This window comes from Oncorhynchus masou, chromosome 32 (assembly GCF_036934945.1).
Source record: "Oncorhynchus masou masou isolate Uvic2021 chromosome 32, UVic_Omas_1.1, whole genome shotgun sequence".
Classification (NCBI taxonomy): Eukaryota; Metazoa; Chordata; class Actinopteri; order Salmoniformes; family Salmonidae; genus Oncorhynchus; species Oncorhynchus masou.
Window position 1 is genome coordinate 34,570,723 of NC_088243.1, and position 20,573 is coordinate 34,591,295.

Below are 20,573 nucleotides of genomic sequence, written 5' to 3' on the forward strand. Positions count from 1 at the left end.
AGCAAGATGGAGCTACTGTAGAAGAGAGATTCATCATATCAGGTTTTGACTAAGGAGGATCCATTGTGCACACGCAGCTGTTGGTTATAATGAACCCTGTGGCCCTGAGTCCCTCATCTCCCTGACGGCTCTGTTCACAGTACAGGGAGGGTCAGGGTGTCACCAACTCTTTTTGTTGAGATGGAAACGCTCCCCTCGAGGGTCTGTAGATGAGTGGCAGTTACAGATCCCTCTGTGGCCGACCTTGCTGAGAGGAGAGAGACAGTAAAAAGCAGTCTGTCTGGAATGCTGCTGCTGCTATGGAAACAAGTCGACCAATCACAAACTTCAAAGAATGCTTCATATGGACCTACTGTCTTCCCTGTCACTCCCGGAAAGTCACCTTTCTGACAATTTATTCTGTTACAATGCCATTATTTAATTAGCATGGGACAAATCAGTGCTCTCCAGACTGATTAAAATGTGCACATTTTCAAAGACTTGAATCAGCTTTTTGCTGCAATCTAATCATTATGCCTTTGACATTGGACTGGGGGTGGAATCCGGAGGATAGGCTGACCGACGACCTAATAAGGGTGCAGAACGCCTTCCAGAACCGAGACAAGAACTGAGGGCCCCGGTCAGAGACCATGTCGACTGGTAGTCCATGGATCTGAAAGACGTGCTGCACCATGAGCTGGGCCGTCTCCTTGGCAGAGGGTAGTTTGGGGAGAGGAATGAAGTGGGAGGCTTTGGAAAACCGATCCACCACAGTCAGGATGGTGGTGTTGCCATCAGATGGGGGAAGAACCGTGACAAAGTCCAGGGAGATGTGGGACCAGGGACCAGCCGGAGCTTGTCGAGGAGTCTTATTTTGTGCACATACCGTGCAAGCGGCGATGAATGCGGAGACGTCAGGGACCCATGGTGGGCCACCAGAAGCATCGTCGCACAAAAGCCAGGGTCCGGCGGGTGCCCGGGTGGCAGGCCAGCCTGCAGGAGTGGGCCCACTCCAGGACCACGGAGCGGAACACGTCAGGCACGAACATCCAGTTGCCTGGGTTCAGCTGGGAACGCTGTGCCTCCTGGACCTGTTTCCCTATACCACAGTTGAGTGCCGTCGCCAGGCATGAGGTGGGAAGGATTGTCTCGGGCCCTGGAGTAATAGCTGTGGGGCTATAATGGCGAGACAGTGCATCCGGCTTGACATTCTTGGATCCCGGACAATATGAGAGAGAGAGAAGTTGAACCGTGTGAACAGCAGGGCCAATCTAGCATGCTTGGAGTTGAGGCATGCTTTGGAGTTGAGGCACGCTTTGGAGTTGAGGCACAGGATGAACCAGGATGGAAGCAGTGGTGAAGCGGTGTTTGAGGTCCCGGAATGCCCAGTCAGCAGCAGGGGACCACGTGAACGGAACCTTGGGAGAGGTGAGTGCTGACAGGGGGGATGCTAGGGTTCCATTTGGACACTTCCATTGGAGATTATGTACCCCAGAAAAGGGATGGTGGAGCGATGGAACTCGCACTCCTCTGCCTTAACAAACAGCTGGTTCTCCAGGAGGCATTGAAAAACCTGTCGGACGAGGAGCACATGTTCTTGAGGGGAGTGGGACTCTTGGTCATTTTGTGTCCTCTTGTCCTTTAAAAGATCAGGCTCCACCATCCCCTTTCTGGGGTACATCATCTCCCGTCGGAGTGTCCAAATGGATCCCGGGAGTGTCCAAAAGGAACCCTAGCTTCCCCCAAGCATGGGCTTGGGAAGCGGTGACTCAGCCGTCTTCGGCAACTCAGCCGTCTTCGGCGACTCTCGGGGAAGGACGGAAGCCTCGAGTTCTCTTGGCAACGGGATCGTTGGGAACTTCCGGGATGACTCGGAGGTAAGGTGGAATCCCTGGACGTGCGAGCGAAGTCGGATTTCCTCTCCCTCTGTCGTTGCAGTAGATGCCCATTGATTCGGATGGTCAAACGATGAGGGAATCGAGGTCCATGGGTAGCACCCGAGCAGCAATCTCGTCCTTGACCTCCCCCGAGATGCTGTGCAGGAACAAATCAAACAGTGCTTCCTGGATCCAAGCACCCTCCGCTGCCAACTTGCTGAAATCCACCGCATAGTCGGCCACACTGCAGGAGTCCTGCCGAAGCTGGATTAGCTTCTCTCCCTGAAAACGGTCCAAAAAAATCTTCTTCACCTCTCCCACAAACCCCTCCAGACTAACGCATATGACAGGCTGTTGTTCTCATACAGCAGTAGCCCAGGAGAGAGCCCTCCCAGACATCAGAGCAATGAGATAGGCTATCTTGGAGCGATCCGAGGGGAATGAGGAGGGCGGAAGCTCGAAAATGAGGGCAAACTGAGATAGAAACGCCCGACAGGTGCTCTGCTCTCCATTGAAGCTTTCTGGGGGGGTAAACGGGGCTTCCGGGAAGGTGGAGTGACCGATGAGATGATGCCGCTAGCAGCTGGGTTACTGAGGGGCTGTGGGGTTACCACTGTGGTAAGCTGCCTCCCAGACAACCCGCAGAGTTGTTCCATTACTAAACCTGGACAGATCATTTCTGGTCATTAGTCTCAAGTCAAAGTCGAGTCCCAAGTCTTCAGGCTCCGAGTTCGAGTCAAGTCTCAAGTTATTTTATTTTATATCAAGTCGAGTCTCAAATCATCAAATTTGGACTCGAGTCCACACCTCTGTGTAAAAAATATTTCACAAATTAAACCATAATACATGTATATGTACTAATATTTCACAAATGAATTCATGCTCTGTAAATATGTTCAACATAGCTCACAAATAAAACCATAATTTGAACAAATGTAGAATGATTTGTGAGCAAATGTTAAGAAATCTAACATTTACAACTCTGGAATGTGCATTTGCACATTTAAAAAGTGCTTGTGGATCTGTATTCTGTGCTTGCAGAACTTTTCCCCCTCCTGTCGATGTATTACAATCCACAAATGTGGCTTCAGATTAATCGAAAAGCTCCATTCATTGGGATGATCATTGTGTAACATGACGAGCAGAGTGAGGCAGTGTCTCATTCTCGCTAGAATAGCTATTTAATAAAGAAAAACTTCATGAAATGTGAGTATAACGTTATTTATTTGACACATTATGTTAAAATGTTCAACGAATGCCTTTCATATCAATGTTAAATACGACCATGCAACGCCGAGTGTGTGCTTTCAAAATCAGTCCACTAGCCAAGCTAGCTAACTGACTAACGTTGCACACTACCGATAGCTAGCAGGCGATCTCGTCAGCTGTTTAGACTAACAACAAGCTAGTTAATTATTAATTCAGGAATGTGTCACTTATAGTATACAACAAATATAAATGCAACATGTAAAGTGTTAGTCCCGTGTTTCATGAGCTGAAATGCAATATCCCAGAAATGTTCCCTTCACATAAAAAGCTTATTTATCTCAAATGTTTGTTTAAATCCCTGTTAGTGAGCATTTCTCCTTTGCCAAAATAATCCATCCACCTGACAGGTGTGGCATATCAATAAACTGATTAAACAGAATGATCATTACACAGGTGCACCTTGTGCTGGGAACAATAAAAAGCTACTGTAAAATGTGCAGTTTTGTCACACAACACAAGTTTTGAAGGAGTGTGCAATTGGCATGCGGGCTGCAGGAATGTCCACCAGAACTGTTACCAGATAATTTTATGTTCATTAAATTCAAACGCAGATTAAATCACAAAGACCAGAGATGTTTTCCAATGCCTCGCAAAGAAGGGTGCCTATTGGTAGATGGGTAAAAAAACGAGAAGACGCAGACACTGAATATCCCTTTGAGCATCAAATTACACTTTGGATGGTGTATCACTACACCCAGTCACTTCAAAGATACAGGCGCCCTTCCTAACTCCGTTGCCGGAGATGAAGGAAACCGCTCAGGGATTTCACAATGAGGCCAATGGTGACTTTAAAACAGTTACAGAGTTTAATGGCTTTGATCGGAGAAAACTGAGGGTGGATCAACAACTTTGTAGTTACTCCACAAAACCAACCTAATGGACAGAATGAAAAGAAGGAGGCATTTACAGAGTAAAAATATTCCAAAATGTCACATCTGCTCCCACTCCTGCTCCCACTCTCCGGTGCTCGAGGTCACCAGTTCACTCATCATTACGCACACCTGCCAACATCGTTACGTGCACCTGCACTTAATTATGGGACTCACCTGGACTTCATCACATCATTTACCTCCCCTAAATCTGTCACTTCCTTAGTTTCATTCCCGAGTCTCAGCATTGATGTTGTTATGCTTCTCCTGTTCAGAGGCTGTTCTTGTTTTGTTTCATGTCTATTTATTATTAAATCCACACCCTGTACTTGCTTCTCGTCTGCCAGCGTCTGTTGTTACAGAACCGTTACAGAACCGTTACACTAAAACATACATCCTGTTTGCAACAAGGCACGAAAGTAATACTGCATTAAAATTAAGCAATTCACTTTTTGCCCTGAATACAAACTGTTATGTTTGGGGTAAATCCAATACAACGCATGACTGAGTACCATTATCCATATTTTCAAGCATAGGGGTGGCTGCATCATGGTATGGGTATGCTTGTAATTGTTAAGGACTGGGGAGTTTTTCAGTATAAAAAAAAGAAAATAATGGAGCTAAGCACAGCCAAAATCCTAGAGGAAAACCGGGTTCAGTCTGCTTTCGACCAGACACTGGGAGATGAATTCACATTTCAGCAGGACAATAACCTAAAAAACAAGGCCAAATCTACACTGGTGTTGCTTACCAAAAAAAACTGTGAATGTTTTGTGGCCGAGTTACAGTTTTGAATTAAATCTGCTTGAAAATCTATGGCAAGACCTGAAAATGGTTGTCTAGCAATGACCAACAACTAATTTGGCAGAACTTAAAGAATTTTGAAAAGAATAGTGGGAAAATGTTGTACAATCCAGGTGTGGAAAGCTCTTAGAGACTTACCCAGAATGACTCAAGAATGTAATCACCACCAAAGGACTTCTACAAAGTATTGACTCAGTGGTGTGAATACTTATATAAATGAGATCTTTCTGTATAAAATGTTCACTTTGTTATTATGAGGTATTGTGTGTAGAATTTTAAATTCAGGCTGTAACTGAACATAATGTGGAATAAGTCAAGGGGTATGAATAACTTCTGAAGGCACTGTACCACAATATATGCAAAGGAGGATAGAGGATAGAACTTAAAAGTATTAATTATTAAGTATGAACTAATCATTTATTTTACACATGGCAATGGGTGACACTAGCACCCCTGTATAATGGCCCATTTTGTGAGATTTTGATTTAAAAAGCCAGTACTTTTTACATATCAGACCCTTTGAAGTTATAACTTTATTTGCAACTGATTTGATATGATATGTATCACAACTGGTCGTGATTGGAGTCCCATAGGGCAGCGCACAATTGGCCCAGCGTTGTCCGGGTTGGGCCGCTGTAGGCTGTCATTGTAAATAAGAATTTGTTCTTAACTGACTTGCCTAGTTAAATAAAAGTTAAATAAAATTAAAAATGAATCAAATAAATATGCAGCAGAGGAGCACGAGACTTAACAAACATAAAAACCACAAACATAAGGATACTGAATAACAATGAGCTAGTGCATCAGCCACGGGCTGACAGCCACCAATATAAATATGTACAACGTTAGCAGCGGCACAAAAGTATGGCGATAGTACAAAGTTACATAACATGCTGACCAAACCAGACACGCGCTTCAGTCCGCTTGCTCCATCGCACTCATGTTGATTTTGTTTACCCACACCAGAAGCGATCAGGCACACAGGTTGAAATATCAAAACAAACTCTGAACCTATTATATTAATTTTGGGACAGATCAAAAAGCATTAAACATTTATGGTAATTTAGCTAGCTAGCTTGCTGTTAACTAGTTTGTCCTGGGTTATAAACATTGGGTTGTTATTTTACCTGAAATGCACAAGGTCCTTAACTCCTACAATTAATCCACAGATAAAACGGTAAACCAAATTAGTTTCTCTTCATCTCTCTTCCTTCCTTCAGGCTTCTTTTTCTTCTTTGGACTTTATATGGTGGTTGGCAACCAACTTTACAGAACCCACCAGGTACAAACCTAAATCCGTAAACATGGGCACCCTCATAGATATTATCCTGACCAACTTGCCCTCCAAATACACCTCTGCTGTTTTCAATCAGGATTTCAGCGATCACTGCCACATTGCATTCATCCGCTATGGGTCTGTAGTCAAATGACCACCCCTCATCACTGTTAAACGCTCCCTAAAACACTTCTGCGAGCAGGCCTTTCTATTCGACCTGGTTCGGGTATCCTGGAAGGACATCCCGTCAGTCGAGGATGTCTGGTCGTTCTTGAAAAGTAATTTCTTCACCATCTTAAATAACCATGCCCCTTTCAAAACACGTAGAACTAAGAACAGATATAGCCCTTGGTTCATTCCAGACCTGACTGCCCGCGACCAGCAATAAAACATCCTGTGGCGGACTGCACTATCATCGAATAGTCCCCGTGATATGCAACTGTTCAGGGAAGTCAGGAACCAATACACGCAGTCAGGCCAAGGCTAGCTTTTTCAAACAGAAATGTGCATCCTGTAGCTCTAACTCCAAAAAGTTCTGGGACACTGTAAAGTCCATGGAGAATAAGAGCACCTCCTCCCAGCTGCCCACTGCACTGAAACTAGGTAACACTGTCACCGCTGATAAATCCACGATAATTGAGAATTTCAAGAAGCATTTCTCTATGGCTGGCCATGCTTTCCTCCTGGCTACACCTACCCTGGCCAACAGCTCTGCACCCCCCTCAGCTACTTGCCCAAGCCTCCCCAGCTTCTCCTTCACCCAAATCCAGATAGCAGATGTTCTGAAAGAGTTGCAAAACCTGAACCCATACAAATCAGCTTGGTTAGACAATCTGCACCCTCTCTTTCTAAAATAATCCGCCGCCATTGTTGCAACCCCTATTACCAGTCTGTTCAGCATCTCTTTCGTATCATCTGAGATCCCTAAAGATTGGAAAGCTGCCGTGGTCATCCCCCTCTTCAAAGGGGTTGACACTCTAGACCCAAACTGTTACAGACCTATATCCATCCTGTGCTGCCTTTCTAAAGTCTTGGAAAGCCAAGTTAATAAACGGATCACTGACCATTTCGAATCCCACCGTACCTTCTCCCGCTGTGCAATCCGGTTTCCGAGCTGGTCACGGGTGCACTTCAGCCACGCTCAAGGTACTAAATGATATCATAACTGCCGTCGATTAAAGACAGTACTGTGCAGCCGTCTTCATCGACCTGGCCAAGGCTTTCGACTCTGTCAATCACCATATTCTTATCGGCAGACTCAACAGCCTTGGTTTCTCAAATGACTGCCGAGCCTGGTTCACCAGCTACTTCTCTAATAGAGTTCAGTGTGTCAAATCGGAGGGCCTGTTGTGCGGACCTCTGGCAGTCTCTATCGGGGTACGACAGGGTTCAATTCTCGGGCCGACTCTTTTCTCTGTATATATCAACAATGTCGCTCTTGCTGTGGGTGATTCCCTGATCCACCTCTATGCAGACGATACCATTCTGTATACATCTGGCCCTTCTTTGGACACTGTGTTAACTAACCTCCAAACGAGCTTCAATGCCATACAACACTCCTTCCGTTGCGTCCAACTGCTCTTAAATGAGAGTAAAACGAAATGCTTGCTCTTCAACCGATCGCTGCCCGCACCTGCCCGCCCGACTAGCATCACTACTCTGTACGGTTCCGACTTAGAATATGTGGAAATCTACAAATACCTAGGTGTCTGGCTAGACTGTGAACTCTCCTTCCAGACTCATATTAAACATCTCCAATCCAAAATCAAATCTAGAATCGGCTTCCTATTTCGCAACAAAGTCTCCTTCACTCACGTCGCTAAACATACCCTCGTAAAACTGACTATCCTACCGATCCTCGACTTCGGCGATGTCATTTACAAAATAGCCTCCAACACTCTACTCAGCAAACTGGGCCATCTATTTTGTCACCGATTATCTTGAACCATTATCCTAACATGGCCTGTGCGTTGTTCTATAATTAAAGGTTAATTCGAGGTAATTGAGGTAATGTATACATATAGGTAGAGGTCAAGATAATAACAGAGAGTATAAGCAGCGCAAAGGGGGGGTCAATGCAAATAGTCCAGGTAGCCATTTGATTAGATATTCAGGAGACTGATGACTTGGGGGTAGAAGCTGTTAAGAAGCCTTTTGGACCTAGACTCTGTGCTCGAGTACTACTTGCCGTGCGGTAGCAGAGAGAACAGTCTATGACTAGGGTGGCTGGAGTCTTTGGCAAATCCGTAAGCATTATCCTTTGTAGTGCCTTGTGGTCAGAGACCGAGCAGTTGCCATAACAGGCGGTGATTTTCCTGACCTGACTAGGAAACAACATTAATAAAGGATGCACAGCAAATGACTTGGCTAGCTAGCAAGCTACATGGAGCAGGAAACAGCTAGCTGAATTTCTAACGTTTTAATGAGATAATGTTACAATATCTTACCTCCACCCCAGTCAGGAAAGAGTGCCTTGTTTTGCCCTAGAAAGCCTATGTAAATGAAGATCACCAGAACGGACAAACCAACATTTGTAGACAGCCGTTTTGGGCTCTAAAATTAGTTTATTATGATCAAGTTTGATCCCCACGGTGAATTATGTTATGTTCTCTACAAATCGAGATTCACTGAGATCCAAAAGTACTGGAAAAGTGACACATTTGTTTATTGTTTTGGCTCTGTACTCCAGTACTTTGAATTTGAAATGACACAATAACCATGAGGTTGAAGTGCACACTGCTTTAATTTGAGGGTATTTTCATCCATATCAGGTGAACGTTTACAAATTACAGCACTTTTTGTATATAGTCCCCCCATTTTAGAAGATCAAAAATATTGGGACAAGTTCACTTATGTGTATTAAAGCAGTAAAAAGTTAAGTATTTGCTCCCATATGCATAGCACACAATGACTACATCAAGCATTTGCTGTTTGTTCTGGTTGTTTCAGATCATTTTGTGTCCAATAGAAATTAATGGTAAATAATGTATTGTATCATTTTGGAATCACTTTTATTGGAAATAAGAATGTTTCTAAACATTTCTACACTAATGTGGATGCTGCCATGATTACGGATTATAAAAATAAAAAAACAATATTATTATCGTTTTTTTACAAGACAAGTCAGTTAAGAACAAATTCTTATTTACAATGTCGGCCTACACCGGCTAAACCCGGACGACGCTAGGCTTATTGTGCGCCACCCTATGGGACTCCCAATCAAGTCCGGGTTGTGATACAGCCTGGATTCGAACCAGGGTGACTGTAGTGACGCCTCTAGCACTGAGATGCAGTGCCTTAGACCGAATTGTAAATAATGACACACAGATCGTGGTAAACATTACAGAATAAAGAAACAAATCTCACTCCGTACAAATAGCTCCTTTTTGTGTGGATTATTGACGCTTTTTAGCATCAATATTCAAAGTGCAAATTACATTGCTATTCTTAAAGTACTACATGGAATAGAAACCCTACATAGCCTAGCCACATCATTATTTGTAGTGGCAGTTAATATCCCCAAAAATATCACCCCCCACCCAGAAAATGATAACCTCCCCTGTTATTGGGGGTATGATATTTGTGCGTCTGTGACTTTCTTGCTCATCATTATTCAACCCGGCATCACTACACCCTTGATTATACTCAGTTTTACAAAATGACCACCAATCAGCTCCATTGGTAGATGGGTAAAACATGTTTGTTTTTTAAAGCAGACATTGAATATCCCTTTGAGCAAGGTTAAGTTATTAATTACACTTTGGATGGTGTATCACCACAAAAATAAAGGTGACCTTCCTAACTCAGTTGTCAGAGAGGAAGGAAACAGCTTAGGGATTTCACCATGAAACCAAACAGTTGCGGAGTTTAATGGCTGTGATCGGAGAAAACTGAGGATGGATCAACAACATTGTATTTACTCCAGAAAACTAACCTAAATAACAGAGTGAAATGTGTCATTTTGGAGTCACTTTTATTGTAAATAAGAATAGAATAGGTATCTAAACACTCTACATTAATGTGGATCCTACCAGGAATTATCCATAAAACATGCATCTTGTTTGCAGTAAGGCACTAAAGTAAAACTGCAAGAAATGAGGCAAAGAAATTAACTTTATGTCCTGAATACAAAGTTTTATGTTTAGGGCAAATCCAACAAAACATATCACTCAGCACCACTCTTCATATTTTCAAGCATGGAACACCTGCTTTCAGTTCCTGGTTGCCACTCTCATGGAATTCCCTGAGAAAAGCTTGGTTTCGACACATCCTACTAACACACTACCTCTGTATTACTTCAGAGTGTCTGTGCTAATTGCTCCCGTCCAGTAACCTTACATTATGATTGTATTAATGACATAGCAATAGCAATGAACAACACAGCCATTTGAATTTCCATGTTGTCAGGGTAAGTACATGTTTCGTTCCTTATGTCATATAATGACTCTGAACTATGGGTCCATCGGAATTCCCAAAGACCATTCACTGTAGGCCTACACCTTTCTTAGTTGTATAGGCATTGTTTAATTGTGTTATACAGTGCAAATGGACAACTCGTATGGATGATACCGTGTAACTCCCTCTTTGATTTCAGGAGTACCAGAAGTGTAGGTAGTCATCATGAGCCTGATGATTGGAACAATGATGTATGCTTTGATGGTGGCCAGAATAACTGCCATAGTGACCAGCGTCAGCAAACACATAATATAAGGTAGTGTTACACATTCGTCTCTTAAACACCGGAGGGCAGTATGAGCATGATGAAAAGACGAAGCTTTATTGTTGCCACTGGTGGATGTGCTGTCTCTCAACTTTACCCATGCGCTCTGTCCACTAGCTCATGACGACAAGATACACATGGGTTTCTCAAGACTTAAATACCTTCCCTCGGGTGTCTACTCTACGCAGCCACGCTAGCACAGATGATAGCTTATTGTGTGTGTGTCTGTGTGTCTGTGACTGTGGTGCAGGTTAACAATGTGATCCTGCACCCCAGGATCATCAGCCACCTGGAGAACAGATCCCAGGGCAAGTGGTTCGACGAGAACGCCACCCTCATGGAGCTCTCAGCACATCTCAGACGGGTCCGAACTGGAATGACATCCAAATAATGAGCTTTTACAACACTGTTAACCCAACATGAAGAACATGAAGAACAACACACTGCTAGAGTTTTACACTGACACATTTTGTGATTTTGGTCTTCCTCCGTATCTGGTTTTCGTAATGGATTTTGTATTAAATGAGTCACTTCATTTCTTATGATGTGTGTTTTGTCTCAACAGGAGGTGATCAGCTACAACTGTGCCAACCTCATTTCCAACATGCCGTGCTTAAAGACGCAGACCCCTTCATCTCTGAGCTGCTGGAGGTGCTGCAGTTTGAGATTTACCAAACAGGGGGCCTGATCATCCGCAGGGGGTTTCTGAGAGACTGCATGTATTTCATCGACAGGGGTACCTTTGAGGTAGAGACCTTCAAATTCACCAATCAACTGTCTGATGGAGACTTCTTTGGAGGTAGTTTCGACACAGCATCACGGACGGCACCACTATCAAACTTTAATCGGTGTTGGTGGGGTATATATAGGTAGTGCCTCACTATTTGACTTTGTGGACCAAGTGTCTAAAATGGTGGTAGCTCATCCAAAACAAGTAAGGTTGTACATCTGATTGGTTTTGTAAAGCACATGGATCATTAGTATTCTATATCAGAACTACTAGACTGATCTTTTTATATGAAACAAGATAATGGGGCCTGTAGATGAGATAGAGCTGATGAGCTGTTGCATATAGTGCGGCTCATGTATGGCACTCTATGTTTTAATGGGGAAATTATAGTGAAAGAAGATTTCCAGTTGATTGTGTGTGAAAAAAATAAAAAATGTGTGCTCATTAAATAATAAGCCGAATGTGAAAACATCAGTGATTCTTTTGTTGTTGTGATTTAGAGTTTATAGTAACATGTACAGGGTTGCAGATGTAATTACAGGGTACAGTGACATTATTGAGCTCCAACAATGTAGGCCAAAGTGAAATAAAACCATACAAATAAGAATAAATAATATATACATTTTAACAAATGTGGCAATGAAAAATGTCCATTGGAGTGGGGGCAGGGTAAATGGCCGGTGGGGGGAGGGCGGGGGGTGCTCATATACTGACGATGCTCATATATCGCCCGCGTCTGAGTGATGAATATGCGGATGAACATGGCTCGGGTGGCTGGAGTCCCTGATGGTCTTCTTGGCCTTCCTGTGACACCTGGTGCTGTAGGTGGCCTGGAGGGCAGGCAGTGTGCACCCAATGGTGTGTTCGGCTGAGCGTACCACCCTCTGTAGCGTCTTGCAGTCAGCGGGGGTGGAGTTGCCGTACCAGGCTGTGATGCAGCTCGATAGTATGCTCTCGATAGTGTAGAACACTGAGGGCCCACGGGAATAGGCTGAATTTCTTCAGCATCCTGAGGTTGAAGAGTCGCTGTCGTGCCTTCTTTACTACAGTGTACTTGTGGTTAGATCGTTTCACCATTGAGACCTGTACGCAGAGGAACTTGACGTTTCTTACCGTCGCCATGATGAGGATGGGGGTGTGCCCAGCCTGGTTCTTCTTGAAGTCCACAATCAGCTCCTTTTGTTTTATTGACATTGAGAGTTTGCTTATGTGCCACCACGCCTACCTCCTCCCTATAGGCTGTGTCGTCCTTGTTGGTAATAAGGCCTACTACTGTCGTGTCGTCAGCGAACTTGATGATGGAGTTGGAACAGTGTGAGGCCGCGCAGTCGTGGGTATACAAGGAAAAGAGTATCCTGGGGTATCCTGGGTGAAACTGTTGTAATGTGCTTCAGCATATCCACCTCACACTTTCTCCATTTAAATATACACCGAATTATTTACACCTTCAAGACAGCTCCGATTGAACTGCACATCAGTCAATTACCAAATCAGAAATGTTCTATGATTCCAATTTAGTGTGGAGTCCTTGGCTCCCTTTGGTTCTCCCCTTTTAGATTTTCACCCTGACAGTGACAAATTACTCCTCTGCTTGGCGAGATTGAAAATTAAAAGCATTTAGAGTTGCTCATGCATTTATGCTAATGAGAAATTCAGATATGATTTGCATGCAAAAGAGGCCAGTCTGAATGCTCATCATTTCCCCCTCTCAACCCCCAGCCTCTTTGCGTTTCTCTGGGCTTTCTTTGACTTTTTATGCAAGCAAAGAAAATCTGCACACTGAATACACTTCAAAAGTAACATGTCATACGCCAAAGTTGTATTATGTGCATAAAATTCTGTGATGACTGTGAGGTGATGTTAGTTTTTACCCAGCCAAGCATTAGTGGCAAGGTTTTTAACATAGCTATTTAGTATGGTTGGTCACGCTCACTACAAAACATTAAATTTTTTTACTTCATGCTGTGAACATTATTATTACATAACATTCTAAGGACTAAAAAGGTTTGTTTTATGCAAAACATTTATAGAGCCACTGAGATCATTTAGGTTGAAATACGTAGCTGACCTGTGTTTTTAGTGAGTCCAACTACTTCTTTACACAGCAAATGCATTTGTGCTATTAATTTGTTTTGTTTCAGTTACTATAATGATTGTAACCAAGGCAAAAGATGCATTAATGAAGGTAGAAAATTAAATGCAGGCTTAATTTGTTTTCTGTTCATGGCTTCTGCAAAATAGGTTTGATTTTATTGAGGAATTTGATGAGTAGGAAAAGCGCTGACATGACACTTGTATTTGTCATCATGTCACTTCAAGGAGGATGGTGCCGCAATTATGAATACGGGTGCACAGCAATTAAAAACTGTAGCATTCATTAATAATTTTTGTATTAATTTATCAGCGCATACTAAAATCATTGCTACTGCACTGGCTTTCCAATTACACTGCTTAATTAGAAATGTCAATATTAAGAAATAATTAAACTTAGGAATAAATTAAGGTTGTCACATTTACTCCTGAAATGTTTACAACCATCACTCAAATGATATTTCCTGTAATGTGTTTTGTGAGAGAAAAAAAAGTAGGGCTTATGCACTCGGAGGCTTCTCCTGAGTATTTGTAAAATACTGATTTAACAATAGTTGTTCTTCTCTCATCTGTCCTTTGCTCCCATTCTGACCTTTAATCTCTCAGAACTGTGCCTGGTGATGCCGAACGGCAAGAGCAGTGCCGAAGTGACAGCGCTGGCCACCTGCCGGCTCTACTCCCTGTACGTCAAAGACTACAGGAGGGTCCTGATCCGCTTCCCTGAGTTCAAAGCTCAGATAGACGACGTGGCCAAGGAGATACTCATTGTATATGAGCCCTTACTGTCTTAGAATGACCCCATCACCAAGCATTGCAATAAAGTACCTACAGTTGAAGTTGGAAGTTTACATGCACTTAGGTTGGAGTCAATAAAACTCGTTTTCAACCACTCCACAAATTTCTTGTTAATAGTTTTGGCAAGTGGGTTAGGACATCTACTTTGTGCATGACACAAGTAATATTTCCAACAAATGTTTACAGAGATTATTTCACTTATTATTCACTGTATCACAATTCCAGTTGGTTCGAAGTTTAGATACACTAAGTTGACTGTGCCTTTAAACAGCTTGGAAAATTACAGAAAATGATGTCATGGCTTTAGAAGCTTCTGATAGGCTAATTGACATAATTTGAGTCAATTGGAGGTGTACCAGTGGATGCATTTCAAGGCCAACCTTCAAACTCACTGCCTGTTTGCTTGACATCATGAGAAAATCAAAAGAAATCAGCCAAGACCTCAGAAAAAAAAGTTGTAGACCTCCAAAAGTCTGGTTCATCCTTGGGAGCAATTTCCAAACGCCTGAAGGTACTACGTTCATCTGTACAAACAATAGTACGCAAGTATAAACACCATGGGACCATTATATGGGGCCATTATACCGCTCAGGCAGAAGACGCGTTCTGTCTCCTAGAGATCAACGTACTTTGGTGCCAAAAAGTGCAAATCAATCCCAGAACAATAGTAAAGGACCTTGTGAAGATGCTGGAGGAAACTGAAAGGCCGATCAGCAAGGAAGAAACCACTGCTCCAAAACCACCATAAAAAAGCCAGACTACGGTTTGCAATTACACATGGGAACAAAGATCCTACTTTATGGAGAAATGTCCTCTGGTCTGTTGAAAAAAATAGAACTGTTTGGCCATAATGACCATCGTTATGTTTGGAGGAAAAAGGGGGAGGCTTGCACGGGGGTGGCAGAATCATGTTATGGGGGTGCTTTGCTGCAGGAGGGACTGGTGCACTTCACAAAATAGATAGCATCATGAGGTAAGAAAATTATGTGGATATATTGAAGCAACATCTCAAGACATCAGTCAGAAAGTTAAAGCTTGGTCACAAATGGGTCTTCCAAATGGACAATGACCCCAAGCATACTTACAAAGTTGTGGCAAAATGGCTTAAGGACAACAAAGTCAATGTATTGGAGTGGCCATCGCAAAGCCCTGTTCTCAATCCTATAGAAAATTTGTGGGCAGAACTGAAAAAGCGTGTGCGAGCAAGGAGGCCTACAAACCTGACTCAGCTCTGTCAGGAGGAATGGGCCAAAATTCACCCAACGTAGTGTGGGAAGCTTGTGGAAGGCTACCCAAAACATTTGAGCTGAAATAAATCATTCTCTCTACTATTCTGACATGTCACATTCTTAAAAGACAGTGGTGATCCTAACTGACCTAAGACATGTAATTTTTACTTGGATTAAATGTCGTAATTGTGAAAAAATGATTTTAAATGTATTTGGCTAAGGTGTATGTAAACTTCCCATTTCAACTGTATTTCCTATTGCGTCTCACCAACTAGGCTACCACTGAGTTGCTACTAAGTTGCATATGGTTCTACACCAGGCGATGATTGTTCATTCTGACACCATCCCAATGTTGTTTGAGGACATAATTTCCAGGGTTTCTTGTATGTAGTGGTTGTTAGGTGATCTGAATTTGTTCTAGTGACTCTTGGTACATTTTAGTCATTTATCCAGAACGACTTACAGTATCAATTAGGGTTAAGTGCCTTGCTCAAGGGCACATCGGCAGATTTTTCATATTGCCGGCTCGAGATTTGTGCCAGCAACCTTTCAGTTAGTGTCCCAACACTTTAACCGCTAAAGTAGCTGCAACCGTAGTTAACTCTTGTCATTTTACTCTTTTAGGTTCTGAGCTGAAGTAAGCTTAGTCTCAAAAGGCTGCATCCAGAGTGGACAACAAGGTCAAAGCTGGATCCAGAGTGGACAACAAGGTCAAAGCTGGATCCAGAGAGGACAAGGTCTATCAAGACAAGGATGCAAAAGGATCCCCATATACCACGTGGTAAGTCTTAAATATCTGTCTTCAAAGACAGTGGTGCTTATATACAGTATATGCGTTGTTTTGATTGAATGTTATTGTCCAGAAATCGTTTTGTATTACAGGCGAGAGCAACGTTGGAAATGACACTGATGCATTTCATTACACTCAGCACTTTTGGTCACTGTTTCCACTTACAAAATAAAATCTAGACTTAATATGATGTACACCTAAATAAACAGACAAGTGACAATCTATGTACACTACCGTTCACAAGATTGGGGTCACTCCTCCTTCTATTCTGGTTAGAGAGTTTTCGCTGTTCTCTGAAGGGAGTAGTACACAGCGTTGTACGAGAGCTTCAGTTTCTTGGCAATTTCTCGGTTGGAATAGCCTTCATTTCTCAAAACAAAAATAGACTGACGAGTTTCAAAAGAAAGTTCTTTGTTTCTGGCCATTTTGAGCCTGTAATCGAAAACACAAATGCTGATGCTCCAGATACTCAACTAGTCTAAAGAAGGCCAGTTTTATTGCTTCTTTAATCAGTACATCTGTTTTCAGCTGTGCTAACATAATTGCAAAAGGGTTTTCTAATGATCTATTAGCCTTTGAAAATGATAAACTTGGATTAGCTAACACAACGTGACATTGGAACACAGGAGTGATGGTTGCTGATAATGGGCCTCTGTACGCCTATGTAGATATTCCATTAAATGTAGATATTCCATTAAAGCCGTTTCCAGCTACAATAGTCATTTACAACATTAACAATGTCTACACTGTATTTCTGATCAATTTGATGTTATTTTAAATGGACAAAAATGTGCTTTTCTTTCAAAAAACAAGGACATTTCTAAGTGACCCCAAACTTTTGAACGGTAGTGTAGGTACTCGCTTTCGAGACTATTTGTGAGAAATGATCTAGCACAAGATAAGTCAACCAGATATATTCTTGTCTTTATCTTGCCGAGATCATCAACACACTGCAGTGAGCACTTTAATACTCTAATAACACAATCATACTGTTGAACAGTGTGAATACCGTGTTTACAGTACAAAGTGAAGGTATTTATCACTTCTGAGGTTGAGGGTGACTCTGGGCTTTTTATTGGACTTTTAATCAGTTTAAACCAATCTCCTAAAAGCACCTGTTGGATGCAGTGCATCGAATGAAACGGAGGAAGACTTGAAAGTGTTTCTTGCTCAAAGGAAGGAAGGCTGGGCTCCAATGATAGGATCAGTCTCTGGGCTACAGCATTTTCTCTAGCTAGTTTAGTTTAGCTCAAAGCACATGTGACAGCACACTAATTACACCGCACTATTCCCTCAGTTGTAAAATGTTATTAGCACAGACCTTATTGAAGTTGCTGCCGACTAATTACTTTGTTATTTACCATAGTAAAGGAAACCTTAAACTCATGGAATACTCTTAGCTGAATATGTTTATATCCTGTATGTTTAAACAAGGTTGTTTTGATACTCCTATTATACAATGCGAGGCATTTTAAATATTATTAAATAATGGTATTTATCTTCCCATAAACAAGAAGATACCAGGCACCACTCATGCATAAAAAGTGAATGAAGAACAAAGACTGTTTTGGGTGTGATATTTGAGCGTTGTTTGTTTCAGCGGAAGGTCATTTTCAGAACCTTGTCCAATTACATTTCTGTTCACGAGTCGATATACATGTTTTATGAATACATGTGAAAATGGTCTCACTGCCTCTTGCTCTCTCAGCGTCTCTCTCTCAGCCCCTCGCCTCTCTCTCTCTCTCAGCCTCTCTCTCAGCCTTTCTCGCTCTCTCTCAGCCAGCCTCTGATACTGATCGAGTGAAGTATGATGTTCTGCTGTTATAAACACACCATGACCATGTGAGGTTATTGACCTGACCCTGATGTTTTCTACCTGTCAACATGACTCCTCTGCTTCTCCCTGCTGAACCAACAGGGAGAATAAAGAGACCCTGGCGACTGAAAGGCTGTATCAATCAGGAGAGAGCGAGAGAAAAAAAGAGAGCGATTCCATTCTCCAGCCAGCGGCCCCAGATTAGCTCTGAGAGGCAAAGGAGCGCCCCCGCTCTTTGACAAATGAGAAAAGCCTCCGCCGGCCTGGCCAAACTGACAGGGCAAATGGAAGCAATTCCTCCCGAGGCGGGGGAGAGCAGCTGTGACCAAGGCCTGGTGTTCCAGTGCCACTCCAGATGGGGGACGGCCTCGCCACAGTGGCCTTGCCGCTAGACAATTGGCGTTTCTCTCACGATGGCGAGCGGGTGAGCAGGCGGCCCTGGGAAACGGTGTGTAACGCTGACCTGTGTGAAACCCCATCAGTCGCGGATCATCGTCCCCCTTTACCTGCCGGGGGGAGCCGCCACTGTGTGTTTGTTTCTCCTCCCACCCCTTCTGAGAAAGAGACGTTTGTGTGTGTCATGTGAAGACAACAATACAGAAACCTGTATTAAGAGAAAAGTGTCCAGTATGGCCACATGTGGTGGGATAACTCATTGACCTCAGGCTAGAAGCAGCAGTTTCCAGTGTCTGGGCATGGTAACACAGTCTCAGCCCAGCCCAGAGCACTGTGATGGAGTGAATTACACAGAGATCCTGATGAATTAAACCGTTCCCTGGTGAGATGTACTGCTGCTATCACCGGAGACACTCACATAGGTGACTGGGATGGGACGGTGGAGAGGAGAAGGAGTGAAGGAGAGGAATGGTAGAACAATAAGGATTTTGAAAAAGGGGGAAAGAAGAAGAATATAGTGTATAGGGGAGCAGAGGGAAAGGAGTGCAGTGGGAGATATCCAAGTAAACAGGAGACATGGTTTGTGGGAGAGGAATGGAAGTTAGCTAACCTTTAGTTGCCCTGTCAGTGTTCAGTGTGTGGGTGTTGAGTCTGACACTGGGGAGGTGAGTGAGCAGAGTGCTGCATCATGGGTGAATGCTGCTTTACCCAGGGCTAAATGGTCCAGGCTTCACGGAAACACACAGCCACTATAATTATCTATCCCCGCCTGAAGAATCAATTGTAGCTCAGCCTCATTTTTACCAGACGGAGATCCTGGCATGAAAGTTTTAAAAACCTCAAACTATTCAAAAGTCATGCTTTCAGGGACACAGAACATTTGCTGTTAACAAATAACTTAATAACTTTCAATTATTTATTCATGGTCTGTGCCAAATTTGACTCTAGGTTAATTTCTCTGCTTTATACGTTGTTTAAATATGCATCACCTCTTGACTCTTATATAAGTGTGGCTGACAGATCTATCAGCTCTGTGCTGACTTTGAGGGAAACAGCTATGGTCTTTTTGCTCTTTTATAGACCTCACAGACTGGTTTAAATAGTGAGTCCATACAAGTGTAATTACTGTTATGCATGTTTGCTCCCAAAGCTAATGCCCATAGGCTTTAGCTCAGTGGGTTAGCACAGTCTTGAGGCCAACAGACATCTGTGACCAGTGCCAGGATAATCTCATTCTGATTTGCATATTCATATGAACTCCATAATTCAGCAAGTGACAAAAACGGGTCAGGAGGTGATGGAGGATCAGAAAAGTGGAGCTAGCTTTCCATAGCCCCGGTCCTGCTGAAAGCATGAGAAACAATGTGGTAGACCTGAAATAGTTCACAGCTTCAGAACATTCCCTGGGGGGGTGGGGAGGTGGGGGGAGGTGCAAATTGGCTCTCAGAAGAGTAAAAAGAAACAATTGCCCTTTACCTCTGCGGTTGCATGTCGTCTCTCAACCACTCACCGCTGGGCAGATTAAGGTCAAGTAGACCATTTTCCTTCTTTCTCTGCTCTGAAGGCAGAGCTAGAAAGAGGGGGAGAAACAGAAAGAGAATTAGAGGGAAAGAGAGGGATTCTGAAGGTCTTTCAAAGAGGTTTTACAGCCATCCCTGGTGATTTTCTCCCTTTAAACATTGATAATGGCTGCTTGTCAGGGACGATGAGCTCAGAACTCACCTGCTGTTTCTCAGGCCGACTACGAGATCTCCTTTTACACACATGAATTATGAAAGAAATGCCATGTTGATCTCATTGCTGTTGAATGTGACTCACACATGTCCATGAATAGATTACAAGAGGCAGATATGTTGAGAATGTAGGCTACCCCCAATTTTCTCTCTCTCAAGAATTTAGTAAATACTTAGTAAATCAACTTTCGCCTTTGCA